The sequence below is a fragment of the Mercenaria mercenaria genome, chromosome 11 (assembly GCF_021730395.1).
Source record: "Mercenaria mercenaria strain notata chromosome 11, MADL_Memer_1, whole genome shotgun sequence".
In the NCBI taxonomy this organism is placed as follows: Eukaryota; Metazoa; Mollusca; class Bivalvia; order Venerida; family Veneridae; genus Mercenaria; species Mercenaria mercenaria.
Window position 1 is genome coordinate 31693443 of NC_069371.1, and position 16297 is coordinate 31709739.

At 34.6% G+C, this 16297-nt stretch overlaps 1 protein-coding gene across 5 annotated transcripts in view; it reads right to left on the bottom strand.

Moving 5' to 3' along the window:
• The window catches only part of LOC123531790 (zinc finger CCCH domain-containing protein 10-like), a 288284-nt gene that overhangs the window by 109773 nt on the left and 162214 nt on the right, over positions 1-16297 (bottom strand). The window contains exon 1 of one of the 5 annotated variants that reach the window (XM_045313038.2): positions 3523-3672. The exons of the other annotated variants lie outside the window; for them this stretch is intronic. The gene's annotated coding sequence lies outside the window, so the exon portion shown is untranslated. Of the gene's footprint in view, positions 1-3522; positions 3673-16297 lie in introns of those variants that run through there. 5 annotated transcript variants of the gene reach the window in all.

Consider the following 16297-nt stretch of genomic DNA (forward strand, 5'->3'; position numbering starts at 1 on the left):
ACACTGACAATATTAACAATGTTATTTTAGAAACACCCTGGATAAGTTCTAAAAGCTAATCAATTCTATGGTGTACAAATATTAAGTAAATAGAGTGTTGTAAAGTATGAATAAAATTAATGTATTCTGATACACCATTTTAAATGAACAAACTGATCAATATTTAAGGTTCAGACAGATAATGTAATTAGAGAAACCGTAGGGAAAGCATTTAAAGTACAGAAGGAAAACACAAATGGAAAGCATTCAAAGTACACAAAGTACTGTCAAAAATGATGAACAAAGTGGAAAGCATTTAAAGAACACAGTCAAAGGATAAACTCATTGGAAAGCTTTCAATTTGAGCACACAGAATACTGTTTACGTTTACCCTGCTGGCAGCAAGTGTTTCTGCCTTTGCAACCAGCCAGTGCAGGCCAAGATCAGCCTGCACAGAATATGGTTACTGCACTGTTCCTTATTCAGCCATTAAGTTTTCTGTGAACACCCCTTCAAATAATAAATGGTACTGCCCAATTTGAATGATAGACCAGTCCATTTTAGAAATTCAAGCAGGGTAAAGGTTAAAAAGGAACATGCCAGCATAAAGCATATTAAGAACACTAGAGTACTGTCAAGAATGATTAAGCCTGAGGAAAGCATTCAAAGTACAGATTGAAGAAGGAAAAACCCAGTGGAAAGCATTAAAGTACAAAGAGTGAATAAAGAAAAAACCAAGTGGAAAGCATTAAAGTAAAAAGAGTGAAGGTGGGAAACCCAGTGGAAAGCATTAAAAGTAAACAGAGTCAAGAAGGAAATACCCAGTGGAAAGCATTAGAAGTACACAGTCAAGAAGGAAAAACCCAGTGGAAAGCATTAAAGTACAATTAATATAAAGAGTGAAGAAGGAAAAACCTGGTGGTAAGCATTAGAAGTATACAAAACCAAAAGGAAAGCATTAGAAGTACACAGAGTCAAGAAGGAAAAACCAAGTGGAAAGCATTAGAAGTACACAGAGTCAAGAAGGAAAAACCCAGTGGAAAGCATTAGAAGTATATACAGAGTGAAGAAGGAAAATTCTAGTGGGAGGCATTAGAAGTCCACAAAGTCAAGAAGGAAAACCCCAGAGGAAAGCATTAGAAGTACACAGAGTCAAGAAGGAAGAACCCAGTGAAAAGCTTTAGAAGTAAACAGAGTCAGGAAGGAAAGGCCCAGTGGAAAGCATTAGAAGTACACAGAGTCAAGAAGGAAGAACCCAGTGGAAAGCTTTAGAAGTAAACAGAGTCAGGAAGGAAAAACCCAGTGGAAAGCATTAGAAGTACACAGTGTCAAGAAGGAAATATCCAGTGGAAAGCATTAGAAGTATACAGAGTACCGACAAGACAGTAAAATTTGGTGGAAAGCAGTTAAATTACAGTGAGAATGCAAAAGGGGAAAAAGCATTCAAAGCACATACTGTGGAAAGCGATAACACCAGTGGGAAGCATTTGAATTTCACACTGAAGAGAATGGAAAACCATGTGGAAAGCATTCAAATGGCCATAATTCCTTTGTTTATAATGCATGTGGTTATGTATGAACATAAATTCTATGTAGTTTCTTGTTAAATCAAATTTTCAAAAATATCTTCTCATATATTTGTTATTTAAAGTACACAGAGTACTGTCAGTAAGAAAAGCCTCAGTGGATGGTGTTTAAGTCCATAAGAGCATTGGCAGGGAGGATAAATCCAGTGAACAGCATTTAAAGTACACACAGTACTGTCAATGATAAATTCAGTGGAAAGTATTTAAAGTCGAGTAAATCCAGAGGAAAGCATTAATTTTAAAGTATATTCAAAGTAATGTCCAATCATAAAGTTGACAGTGCATTTACTGTAAATACAATCAGTACACTTTTTTTATAAATTCTAAATACAAATGGACATGAGAATAAACACTAACATTTGATATACTACAAAACATCTAAAGAACATAAAGGAATGCCATCGGATGTATAAATAGGAAAACATTTAACCTGCTTGTGGCAAGTGATTCTGCCTTTGCGACCAGTGCAGACCAAGATTAGCCTGCACGTCTGTGCAGGCTAATCTTGGTCTGCACTGTTCGCTATTAAGTCAATAAATTTTCACTGAACAACACTTTGAATAATAAGTGGTACTGCTCAAATTGGATGAATCATTGGACCAGTCCATTAGGGTAATGTATATAAAGTCCTTACCATGTCATTTCATACTGAGAGCAGACGCAGTGGTCCAGTGGTAACACTGTCTGACAACGAAACCAGGGGTCGTGAGTTCGAGCCCCCACTCCTCCAACTAAAAAATTACTAACACTGGGATAAGAGTCCCCTGTATGAGTGCTTTACATCTGGCACAATAAAGAACCAGGGAAGCTTCTGGAATTGGAGCATCTGTTAAATCTGTATCTTGCACTATCCTCTGACTAACATTACTAACAGAGTCGTCTGGAGGGGTCGTCCATATTGGTTACTGACTATAAATATTAGCTTATATACAAACAAACAATTGCATACTGAAGCTAGGGAATATGTGTGCAAAACATACAAAATACTTGCATAAGCAGGATAAATACTCAATGAAACATTCTTACTGTTCTGACTGGCATCAAACAGTGTTCCAAATGCTTTCTATAGGCAAGAGCATTCATTTATAACCATTTGTCTTAATGTCTTATAACCTACATGAAAATGACGCTGATGCAGATGCTGATACAACAAGCTGAAATATCATCCCTTACTTTTTGTTCTTGTACATTTTAAGCCAGAGGTAAGTTCTTGCTAGTTTTATTTACAGAGTGCTTAAAACAAATATATACAGTGTCATTCAAAGTAAATAACTAAATTAAACAAGGAAGCTGTGTTTTCAAAACACAAAATCATGCCCCTGGGTGTATGACCAAAGATGTTGTTTAAAAATGAATAAATAAGTAGATACATAAAACACTGAAACTGAAGTTGGCTTTCACTTCAGAAGCGAAACAAAGTGTTTACAGACAGGGCATTTAAACTAGTACCAAGGAGAAACAAACATGAAAAAAAAATGTACACATGGATGATATTATCCAATTAAAAACCAACACAGCCCTTTAAACAGAACTAGTTTACATCTTAAAAATTTACGAAAAATTCTTTTATTTTGTGAGTTGCCACTTATTGTTGTTGTTTCCATCTGAAAATAAAAATTTGATGGTTGTTTTTACCAAAAAAGAGAGCTTTTTAACAAATCTGTCAGTCAGCTGCCTGTAACTGTACAAACAATAACTTGCATATGAACTTATCAACTATTCAATCAATAAGATCTACTGCAAACATTGGTAGAGGCTGATGTTATTATTTGCATCTATCAGTAAAAAAGAGATGCAACATTTAAAATACCGCTGCAGCATCAGTGACTCAATCATCTGTCTTGATAGCAAAAAGCTCTTGATAACTTCTGCATATTGCTATTCAGCTTTCATCTCCGCGTAACGGTGTTTTATTTTAAAATTGAATTACGTAATTATAAATTTCAAATTTACTTACCACAAATCTTATGACAATTTTATTCCACAGTTCATAAATATTGGCTTAAACAAATGTGAAGTACCTAAAATACTTGCTCACTAAAACTAGAAGTCTGATTCAGCAGTTATTATTTTTTACTTTAAGATTGTGGTTTATTACTTAGCTCAACAAGCCTCATGTAGGTAGATGGCAGCACAAGAAAATTTGTCAATGTCAAGAAGATATCATAACTTGGTTAAGTACAACATTATATTCTAAAGATAATTAAATCTGTCAAGTGTTATTAGAGCTGTGATGTTAAAAGCAACAGTCAGCTTTCACACTCAAATTCCTTGCATAATGTAAGTTTCAAATTTGTCTTAGTACTGTAAAATTGTTAAATTTCATGGGCATGAAATTTAAGGTTTTTTTTGTTTTTTTTTATAAAATCAATTGTTCAATCAGGACAAGTGGTTTTCAAGATAGACTGAAAAATATGTTTATTCGGCAGGGTTTAATTTCACGGACATGCCTACACAACCACAAAATCCACCGCTGTTATGGATAGTGAAGGGTTGATGGTATTGGGTGGAATTAAGGTTTAGCAGTATATCACAAAACAACAGATTTTTTTAACGAATGAACTGCAACTTGACACACAACTTATCTGTCCAATACATGTTTTACTGTTCTGTCCCACAGAGTTGGATACTTAAAATATTCTTAATGAGTTCTCCCCCTTTAAATAAGAATGCCATTTGTAAAGAAATAAATGTAAACAATTGTCAAAAACGATGTTTTACCTAGTTATGTAAAGTTTAAACACTCGCACGATGTTGCAAATGCATCAAAACGAAGACGTGTAACAGCTTTTAAAAAATGGTGAGTTTTTAAAGGCGCTGAACTGTCCAGAAATGCGGCCCCTTCATGCAGCCCCTTTCCGAAATTCAGTAAATATATCAGTAAATTGACAATGGTTTTATAGAGTAATATAAATGTTTTATAAGCTGTTAAATTTTCATGTAAAACAATGCTTTCTTTCTATGATTTGATGACGTTCGAACTTTTTTCTCCGAAACATGCACCTATACCTTAAGGATTGATGTTATTATGTACATTTTACAGTCCATGTATGAAGACATCAATGAATTTGTTCCAAGCATTTAATATAAAAAGAATCATGAGATGAAACTCTGGCAAGTAGATCGGATATTGAATATCACAAACTTATGAATTTATTTATGAATGGTTTAGGAGATACAGAGCGGACACAAAAGGGAAGGCTCAAACCATTGACCTTGAGTTGTGACCTTGAGCCGACATGGCTGACTCATGAGTTCTGCACATCGTCTTGATGAGGTGATCATTTGACCCAAGTTTGATGAAAATCCTTCAATGGGTTTAGGAGATGTACAAAATGGACGCTCAAACCATTGACCTTGAGCTGTGACCTCGAGCCGATATGGCTGACTCAGGAGTCCTGCACATCGCCTTGATGAGGTAATCATTTGACCCAAGTTTCATGAAAATCCTTCAAGGGGTTTAAGTTATATGGAGCAGACACAATTGTTACAGACAGATGGAGACCATTCCTATAACCTCCCACCACTCATGGCAGAGGATTAATAATTCCTCCATGAGCATTAATGAGTTAACAGTAAGTGTTCCTATGGAAGCAACATTTTTAAAGACATAGCATTCAGTATGAACATCAAATCTCCAAAGACAAATCACCCTCACTTGTTTCACTACTAAATTATTTGAGAAACTGCAGTTTGCATGCTTAAATGAAATTATGAATTGGTATTTAAAGTGCAAAACACTAAGGATTTTTAGATAAGATTATAGTAGGTTTCTTAGTAATAACAGAAAACATTTAGATAGGCCTTTACATCAGATTTTATCAAAAGAGATTTGACATGCAATTCTGACAGTTAACATGAAATATAATCATATATCAAATCGCATACGATTCCGTCAAAACCAGAATTTGAAGTATTAAAGGCTGGCTTATGGAAGGTTAGTGGTTCTAACCAGAAGTCTGCCTATGTCTGAATTAATACCTGAAGGGGCACCTGGGATCTTCCTCCACCATAAAAAGCAACAAGTTTTCTACTGTGAGTAAAAGTATAAATTTGATAAACATATTTCACATAATTAAGGAATGTTATGAATGTAAGAATAATTATGTTATAGTTGTCAATTAATGATATTAACAATTTATATATTTAGCAGAATTTCATAAGAAATGCAAGTCTATCAAATAATTATTACCTCCCATTTCTTTTCCTGGTTGAACAAACAAATAGATTTCTGTTTAACAACTTACGTCCAGTTCAGGGGCCACTATCTCAATGTACCTTAAGTCCTATAATGTTCGTAAAGTGTATATAAGGTTTTCGAAGCTGATATTTCCTCTATCTCAAAAGCCTTGTTATTTACAACACTTTGTAAATGTTGTCATAAGTTAAGGCTAAACAAGAGGGCCAAGATGGTCCTAGGTCGCTCACCTGAGAAACACACCATTACGTGTAAACATAACAGTGTAAACATGTTTGACCTAGTGATTTCATGGAAACAAATATTCTGACCAATTTTCATTAAGATTGGACCAAAACTGTGGTCTCAAGTGCAAATAAGTATTTTCTTCAATTTGACCTAGTGACCTAGTTTTGAGCCAAGATGACCTACATTCGAACTTGACCTAGATTTGACCAACGCAATCATTCTGACCAAATTTCATGAATCTCAATTGAAAAATACAGCCTCTAATCACATACAAAACGTTTTTCTTTGATTTGTCCTAGCTACCTAGTTTTTGACCCCAGATGACCCATATTCCAACTTGACATTAATTTCACCAAGGCTATCATTCTGACCAAATTTCATGAAGATCAATTGAACAAGAGCACCACCTTGTGGGTGCAGATGCTCATCTGATTTTTTGTCTCTGTATAATAGAAATATTGTCCTACCCATGATTTTTTAAGTCCAAAAGGGGCCATAATTCTTGCAAAAAGCAATACAGAGTTACAGTACTTGTTGTTTAGAGTCAGCTTTTAATGGCGAATAACTGCTCTGAGTTTTAAAGCAATTAATAGCTTTGACCATTCAGGAGAAAAGTTGAACTAAACACAAAACTTAACCAAGAAATCTGATATTTTCTAAGTCCAAAAGGGGCCATAATTCTTGCAAAAAGCAGGATGGAGTAATGTTTCTTGCTGTACAGGGTCAGCTTATGATGGTGAAAAAGTGTTACAAATTTCTTTGTTTGTTTGTACTATTTTGATTGATGTATGTCTTTTTATCAAACTTTGTTAATTTGAATATAGTACTCATGTTTGTATATACAATTTGTGGAAATAAATACAGTTTAAACTAAGCTGACCTAAACATAAAACTTACCCAGGCAACACCAACGCCAACGCCGACGCCGACGCCGACACCGACACTGATCAAGTGATGACAATAACTCATCACTCTTATTCAAAAAATAAGATGAGCTAAAAAAAAAACAGTCTATCACATACAGGAGGTTTTTCTTTGATTTGACCTAGTTACCTAGTTTTTGAACCCAGATGACCCATATTCGAATCTGACCTAGATTTCATCAAAGCAATCATTCTGACCAAAATTCATGAAGATCAATTGAAAAATACAGTCTCTATCGCATACACAAGGTTTTTCTTTGATTTGACCTAGTGACCTAGTTTTTGACCCAGATGACCCATTTTCGAACTTTGCCTAGATTTCATCAAGGTAATCATTGACAAAATTTCATGAAGATTGGTTGAAAAATACAGCCTCTATTGCATACAAAAGGTTTTTCTTTGATTTGACCTAGTGACCTAGTTTTTGATCCCAGATGACCAATTTTCAAATTTGGCCTAGCTTTCATCAACGTAATCATTCTGACCAAAATTTATGAAGATCAATTGAAAAATACAGCCTCTATTGCATACACAAGGTTTTTCTTTGATTTGACCTACTGACTTTAGTTTTTGAACCCAGATGACCTATTTTTAAACTTGGCCTAGATTTCATCAAGGTAATCATTCTGACAAAATGTCATGATGATCATTTGAAAAATACAGCCTCTATCGCATACACAAGCTAAATGTTGACAGACAACAGACAGACGCCGGACATTGAGCGGTCACAAAAACTCAGCATGCTCAGGTGAGCTAAAAATCCACCCCTTAGCATTCTCGTAGCATACAAAATCTTGTGTATTTCTACCTATCTGAAGATGAATCTGTTTGTTTCTTATTGTTCCACATTGAAACTTGCTGGAATATATTTACTGAAGTTGTCATTCTGTCAGTTCATGTCACTTAGGAACATGAATTCATTTCATATGGATGGACAAATATAGTGCTTTTACTCTGTTTTTATAGACGAGAACACACAGTTTTTTGTTTGTTTATTCACCATACTCTTTAAAATACATTAACACCTGTCCGTTTGTTCATCCGGGCTATAGGTTCACCAGTTTGTCAGATTTGCATGGCATTTGAAGTGTTAGGACTATGTTTTTGCTCAAACGACCCCATAGAAATCAACCTATAACAATAATTTTTGGTAATTGGCACCGATGGTATTATGAGATGATAAGAATTTAAAATTACAACTAAAGGCTGGCTTTTACCACAGTTACTGCTGTATATATTTCCTGGGTGATGCTATTCATCAAATGGTGTTGGAAAAAACGCAAACATTACAGTCAATTCTCTCTAAAAATCGCATCGAAAGCTTTAAGGCAGTACGATACACACTGCCTTTATGGAAATACATATTTTGTATCCTTCGAAGTACGTATATCACAATTATGGTCGAAATTTCCTATCATGGCATTACTGGAATCTAAGACATTAAGCCCGTCAACTGTAATTACTGAGACTGAATTATGTTTCCATTACCTTTTTCTGAACTGACCAACAGTAGAACTCCTAACAACGAAAGGAACTGCATTGTGCATGACTATATAAGTAAAGTTACGAAGAACCACTTCTGCTCGATCATCATGAACTTATTTTTGACTGCAAATTTCACAATAAGTCACCTTCTGAGAAAGTATTATGATAAAACAAGAGGGCCAAGATGACCCTAAGTCGCTCACCTGAGTAACATACAATAACAGTGTAAACATGTTTTACCTAGTGATTTCATGGAGACAAATATTCCGACCAATTTTCATTAAGATTGGGCCAAAAAACATGGCCTCTTGAGTGTAAACAAGCTTATTCTTCGATTTGACCTGGCGACCTAGTTTCAGACCCTACATGACACAGATAAAAAAGCATGCGATATTTTATGCACACAAACATTCTGACCAAGTTTCATGCACATCAAATGAACAAGAGTGTTAACAAGCTTTTCCTTTGATTTGATTGGGTGATCTAGTTTTTGACCCCATATGACCCAGTTTCGAACTTCGCATAGAAATCATCAATATAAACATTCTGACCAAGTTTCAAGAAGATAGGGTCATAAATGTGGCCTCTAGGTTGTTAACATGCTTTTCCTTTGATTTGACCTGATGACCTAGTTTTTGACCCAACATGACCAAGTTTCGATCCAGGCCTAGAAATCATCAAGATAATCATTCTGTGCAAGTTTGTATCAAATCAAAGTATAAATGAAACTTCTATATGGCTGAAAGGGCCAAACCAGAAAATTTTGCCCCTTTCAGCGACAGTAACTCCAGAACACATCTTATTGTGACTTAAACTGTGTATAAGCGTGGTTAAAATCAAATATAAAATATATGTCACTTCTATCGTGTTCACAAGGTAAAAATTAACAAATTTTGGCGCTTTCATGGGTCAATTAGGGGACTTAACTCCGTAACCTACGATTGGATCTGACAGATTCATCATGGAAGATTTATTGTAGTTGAAAAAATTTTGCAAATTTGTATCAAATCAAACCATAAATGAAGTCTCTATATGGCTGCAAAAGCCAAAATAGCAAATTTTGACCCTTTAAAGGGCCATAACTCTGGAACCCATGATGGGATCTGGCCAGTTTTCAAAAGGAACTGAGATATTATGCCAATACAAGTTGGGTGCAAGTTTGATTAAAGATGATTGCAAAATGTGGTCTCTATCGTGTTCACAAGACAAAATAGCAAATTTTGGCCCTTTAAGGGGCCATAACTCTGGAACCCATGATGGGATCTGGCCAGTTTTCGAAAGGAACCGAGATATTATGCCTATTTTGTGTGCAAGTTTGATTAAAGCTGATTGCAAAATGTGGTCTCTATCGTATTCACAAGCCAAAAATAGTAAATTTTGACCCTTTAAGGGGCAATAACTCTTGAACCCATGATAGGATCTGGCCAGTTTTCGAAAGGAACTGAGATATTATGCCAGTACAAGTTGTGTGCAAGTTTGATTAAAATTGATTGCAAACTGTGGTCTCTATTGTGTTCACAAGAAATTGTGAACGGACGGACGGACGACGGACAAAGGATATTTTGATTTTAATATTGAATGCTACACGCACATCACCGCTCTGCGAGCTTGATAGGTAGAACACACAAGATCTCAAAAGGTTCGAATACTGGGCGAGGCCTTCATGTTCTCGGTGATGATTGGCTAAAGACAATATACATCTAAGGTTATTGACATTCTCCACCTCTGACTTATGTGGGGGAGTTCTCAGGTACTTGCAGAGAACAGCTTAAGACTGGTAAAGAACCCATGAATACTAATGCAGTTAACTGACTAATTTTATCACAGAGGAAAGGCGTGAAACTCTAGTTTCTTATCACAAGTGTGACCTTGTTTCTTGCAAACTACAACAGCATTCTTTCCCTTATTGGTACAGTAGGTTGTTTTGACAAAACTCCTCCGCAGAGGTTACGTATTTTAAGGCAGAAAAGTTGTTAAGTAGAAAGGTTCTTTAAATAGAATTGTTATATATAAAATTTGCTCTTTGAATATACCTTAGAAAAATACTGTACACTCCTTATAAAACTTGGTATATGTGAGCAGTTCAGAGTTAAAGTTGAGCGTAAAGCTAATAGGCATCTCTAAATATAATCATCGCTGAATAAATATCAAACAATTGTTTTTATTTTATTACAAAATAAAGTCTGATGAAATGTAAATACTTTTTAGAAGACATTATACAGTTTTTATAGTATACTGTTTTTATATTATACTGTTTTTATATTATTTTTATTATTTATAATACTGTTTTAATATTATACTGTTTTTAGAACGTGGCTTTCCCTTAGCCTTACCTTAGGTCTATCGAAAACCATACCTTAACTTACGATACAAATAAGTTTTCGAGATAGTGGCCCCAGATCATTAAACAAGTATCCTAATGTCTATAAAACTCCAAATAAAAATGAAATCAAACGAAAATTAGCAGATTTTTAAATACTTCACATATAATACAAGGGTCATTTGCAGAGAAATATAAAATATTTCTAACAGGAAACATACTTCTAAGCAATATCTTTAGGTTATTTAACTTTTTTTGTACAAAACAGTGATATACAGATAAAACTTTGGTTACCTCGAATGGCAAGGGATAAATTGTTTTACTTTGAGATAACCAAAATTCCATTTAAAATGATATTTTGTTTATGTGTTTTCCCGATGGGACTTAAAAACATGATAATTCAAGAATTGAGCCCAGATTTCAAGATATGCAGATATGCCAGTTCAAGATATTGATTTTCAATGTAAAATATTGAACTTTATGGGTACAAGTCCAAATATATTCTGTATTGTACAAGAGGATGTAAAAGTGTGTCACACATTTACTGATGTTCATTCATGATATTAATGCTGTTACATATTATCGGTCAACAAATTTTATCATATATTAACTTAAGATACCAATCAAATTGTTGCACTGTCCAGTTGAATATAAAATATACCCAAACGAAATGATGACAATGGTTGACCATCAAATACCATGGTGAAAACATGGTCAGGAGCATGGTCGGCCTTGGTCGACCATGGTGAAATAAGATTGGCCATGGTCGAACATGGTCAGAAAAGACGATCAACAGTTTGACAACTATGGTCAAATTGGTTTTTGACCATGGTCTGATACCATGGTTTATGACCGTGGTGCCAATGACCACAGCCATGGTAAACCATTGTCCCATGACCATTAACTACCATGAATTACCATGATAGTAATAAACCGTCAATATCGACTGGGTAATGTGTCTTTCAACACTGAACTATTTGACAAAAAAGTTGCCAGTATCATGGCGGCGTCAAATGATACAAAGTGCGAATCGCTGACTGGAAGGAAAAAAATAGCTGCACAATAAACATTTTCATTATATAATTTTTGCACTTTAACAGAATACATGAAAAGAGAAACATGCCATAAAATGATGGTTTAAACTGTAAAAATGCGTGCAATTATTAATGTAAAAACATCATCAATTGATGTATTCCCTGTAAAAACATCATCAATAAATGCAAATTTACAGCAGCTGAAGAAATGAAAACTGCCATCATTTCTGCTTCATTTTTTATAGCATTTTTCAATATCACTTCTCTGGGTGTGAATGCAAGCCTTTATCATTATAAATAGATGCAATACACTGCGAAAAATATGTGCATATACGGGAGTATACGGTCCCGTACATGTCTACTATACGAATATCATATAAAAGGTATCTTTCCTGAAAGTATGATCAAAACTTACGCCTTAAACATACTTTTGGACCTTGACAATCCCTAACTTTGAATACTGACATAAACTGTTGAAACCTATTTATGCTAAGTATGAATGAACGGGCATGGATGTCCAATTAAAGAATACAGGATTCCCGTATATGGAATGTTCCATATACGGGAAAAATGTTTCCGTATACGCCCGTATATTAGGAGTATACGGAATGCGTACACTCCCGTATACGGAACCATTTTCCGCAGTGATAACTGTCTGGAACAAACCCAATCAATTTTTTTCCAGAACTAATGAAATATAAATGTACCTTCTAGATTTTTGTAAATTTTGTCATGAATCTGGAGGTGTTCCAGAAGTGTAGCAGCAGTACACTGCCCCTATGTGCATTAATGTCAGGCAGATAGTTTACAAATGACTGGTTCTATTTAATACATTTGTCTAAAAAACATCCCTCGGTATATTAAGAAAGTAATACACTTTAGCCATCTATATATGTCATGGTAGGCAGACAGGCAGATACTGACATACAATAAATATGACAACTGATGTTTAGTGAGTAAGCAAGACTGTCTTCTGTTATATCATATCACTGTTAAAACACTTGGGATTTCAAGACAGATACATATTTCATTTTCTTCCAGACATGTCTATATATTTATAGTAAATCAGGTGATCACTTTCCTGTATTGCTAAATAACATTTTGTGTTCTGAAAGTGCACGACTGTACAGTATTAACAGAACGGTATACAGTCGACATTGTATTAAGAGACCGCCCAAGGGACTGCTAAAAAGTGGTCTCTTAATGGACTGGTGAATTTCAGTCAGGTGAAAAGAAAAGTTATTTTAACTGTTAACGTAACTGTATTTATTATGGACATACATATATGTATATATATTTCACAAACTGTGAACATATAAAAAATTTCAACACATTTTTCCACTTCTGTCATCAAAGGCCAAGTAAAAACTATTAATAATAAAGGAAAGTGCATTTCCTTTTATGAACTTATTTTGTAAACCATATGGCAATAAATTATAATGACCTACTTTAAGAACACACTGTTTAATGCATGCATCATGAGCATAAATACTGCCAAACACTATATTTAAGAGATTTTTTATTTAATAAAACATTATAATCTCAAATAGTGATTTGTTGTTGAATGAAATCATTGCGAGTTCAGATACTGGAATTATATCATTAGAGAGCAGACTGTGAGATATCACTGACAATGATTTTACTGTTCCAGAATTCTAATATAATAGCAAGGACTCTTTATGTTCATCTTTGATGGCTTCTGTCAATTGTTTGCCCATTTTGTGTGGTATTTGTTTAAAATTCACCCCACCGCTATGATTTTTGACATTTTTATAATAACATAATAGGTATTAGACTCCTAAATTTTTTTATTTCTTGAAATCTTCAGGTACTGATTTTTTATGACAATGTAGCTCATTTATTGAGTCGGATCACTGTATACGAAAGTAATAAACAAAAGCCTTCTAGAAACATCTGAAAATATATTAAAAACTGCCTTATTTTTCCACTGCCCAGAATTTCAATATGGTATCTCGTGGGCCAATATATAAATGCTATGAATGAAACTGAGACAACAATATTCTCACTTATTTGCCCACAAATGTCTGACATTTGTTTTATAATGCCAGGTAAGACTAGCATAACTAATTCTTAGGTTGTCATTCCATGCCTGAATTTGGAAAATTAACCTTTACCCAGCTATATTTCTATAATGGACTGGTCCATCATTTAATTTGGGCAATACCATTTATTATTCAAAGGGGTGTTCAATGAAAACTTACTGACTGAACAGCTAACAGACTGATCTTGGTCTGCACTGGTCGTAAAGGCAGAATCATTTGCCCGCAGCAGGCTAAAGGTTAAAGGCACTTATACCAACAATGGTCCTAGTACATGCTGACTGCCATTAAAACAACTGTAAGCATTTGCAGATGGAGCCATGGGTAGCTTTTCGTATGTTCTGCGCCCTAAGAATGGAAAGTTAAAGCACTTTTGCCCATTTGCGCTACGTCCATGGCTGACAAAAGGCCCTGTAAGGACATTTTGGCCCGATTGCCGTATCCACCTTTCCGGCACACACTGTTTAAAACTCTAACCTTTAGTCAGTATATTGTACCTGCCGAAGAGGTTGTTATTTTTTGTCTGAGAATTGACATAATGATTCATCTTTGAGCGTACCCACGAGATTTCAGCCACCAGCACATTTCTTTTCTTTGCCCATGATTGCAAGGACGCTGCCATTTTTTTAGATGTGCACAGAGTCTGCTTACGTCACACGCACATGTACATGCTCTCTGCTTACGCAGACCGCAATTTCGCTACATTTCAATTAGTTTCGTACCAAATTTACAATAATTTCTTCGCAATGATTTTTAAACGTCGGTAAATTTGTGGATTTTAAAATATCTTTTTTTTCTTCGGAATTCAAGGATTTTTTTTAGAATTCAAGAGCTTTTCAATGATTTCTCAAGGGAACACCTAAAATCAAGGCTTTTCAAGAACAGAACCATTTTCAAGCACTTTTCAAGACCTGTGCGAACCATGAGTATTGTATGTTTACGTTTGTATGGTGACTAATTTGTACCAATCTTTTTCTATGCCACAGAAGTTTCCATCTTTTACTTTGGTCAAGGTATTAATTTGAAATCCTTTTCGTTTATTTGTGCAAGTCCAGGTTCTTTAATAAGAAATTTAACTCCTATATAAAACATTGCAAACTTCCAGTCTTAGTAACACAATAATTATTATTTGACCATAACCAAACTGCCAAGCACATAATATTATATGACAATGATCTCCATCTGACAATTCCATTAGGCTGAGTGTCCCTTGTGTCACATATATCATGATATTTCCAACAAACTGCCAAATTTAACAGCAATGTCAAAATGAATTTAACCCTTAGCCTGCTAAATTTCTATAATGGACTGGTCCACCACTCAATTTGGGCAATACCATTTATTATTCGAAGGGGTGTTTACTGAAAATTTACTGACTGAATAGCGAACAGTGCAGACCATGATCAGACTGCACGGATGTGCAGGCTGATCTTGGTCTGCACTGGTCTCAAAGGCAGAATTACTGCCGCCAGCAGGCAAAGGGTTAATACAAAAAAACCAAAGTACAAGCCAGATGTAAGGGAAAAGAGTAGGGCTGACACATTGTGACAGTCAACTATTTAATCCTCTATGCACTAAGACTCTTTTCTGATAAAATATATCTTATAATATGACAAGTTTTCAGGAAGACATTACATTTTCTCAGACAGTTAATATTCTTTCATAGTACACCTGACATTATTATGTATAGTTCTAGTTGTCAAGATGAGATATAAAAGTTGCAAGTTGTTAATGAAAACAAGCAAATTCAGTGAATTCATATCCCCTGCTGAGAACAAGTTAAAGCATAGCAAAAGTTCCTTCTAGGGCACACCTATATGAATATATAATGATCATCTTGTAAAATTTGATTGCTATGTCTGCTTTAAACATTGGTCATCAATGTGTGGAACCCCAGGATTGGACGCAAGGACAATATTTAGCTCTAGCGTCCCCTAAAATATCCATGAACACAAGGCAAAGTTATTAACTGGAAAAGAATGAGAGGCACTGATAGAGGCACAAGATGCAAAAACTGTTTTCAACCAGTTATGGAATTATATTAACATAATCTGCCTGTAGTGACTGAACTATGCAGTTGATTTAAAATCAACTTTGATATTATATATCTATTTCACATTAAAAAATTTACATTATTGTCAACTTGTACTGACAGGAACAATTGTTAATTTGTCATTTTACAACCATTAAAGTGTCAAGTGTTCAAAACAATATTTCTTTATCAAGACAAATTACTAAAGTGTCAGTTCAACAGTTCTTTATCTAATACAAGGTTTTAAAGGCTTGGTGCTGAACATTCATATATATATATATATATATATATAAAAGAAAATGAGAATTTAATGAAAATGTCACCCCACCTTCAGTTAAAAAATGTAATGAGCCAGTTGTGGGTTATGTAAACACATTGTAGAAGGTTCTACTTTAAAATTAAATAATAAAATTTTTCATGTAAAAGAAAACATGGATTGTACTGTTCAAAAT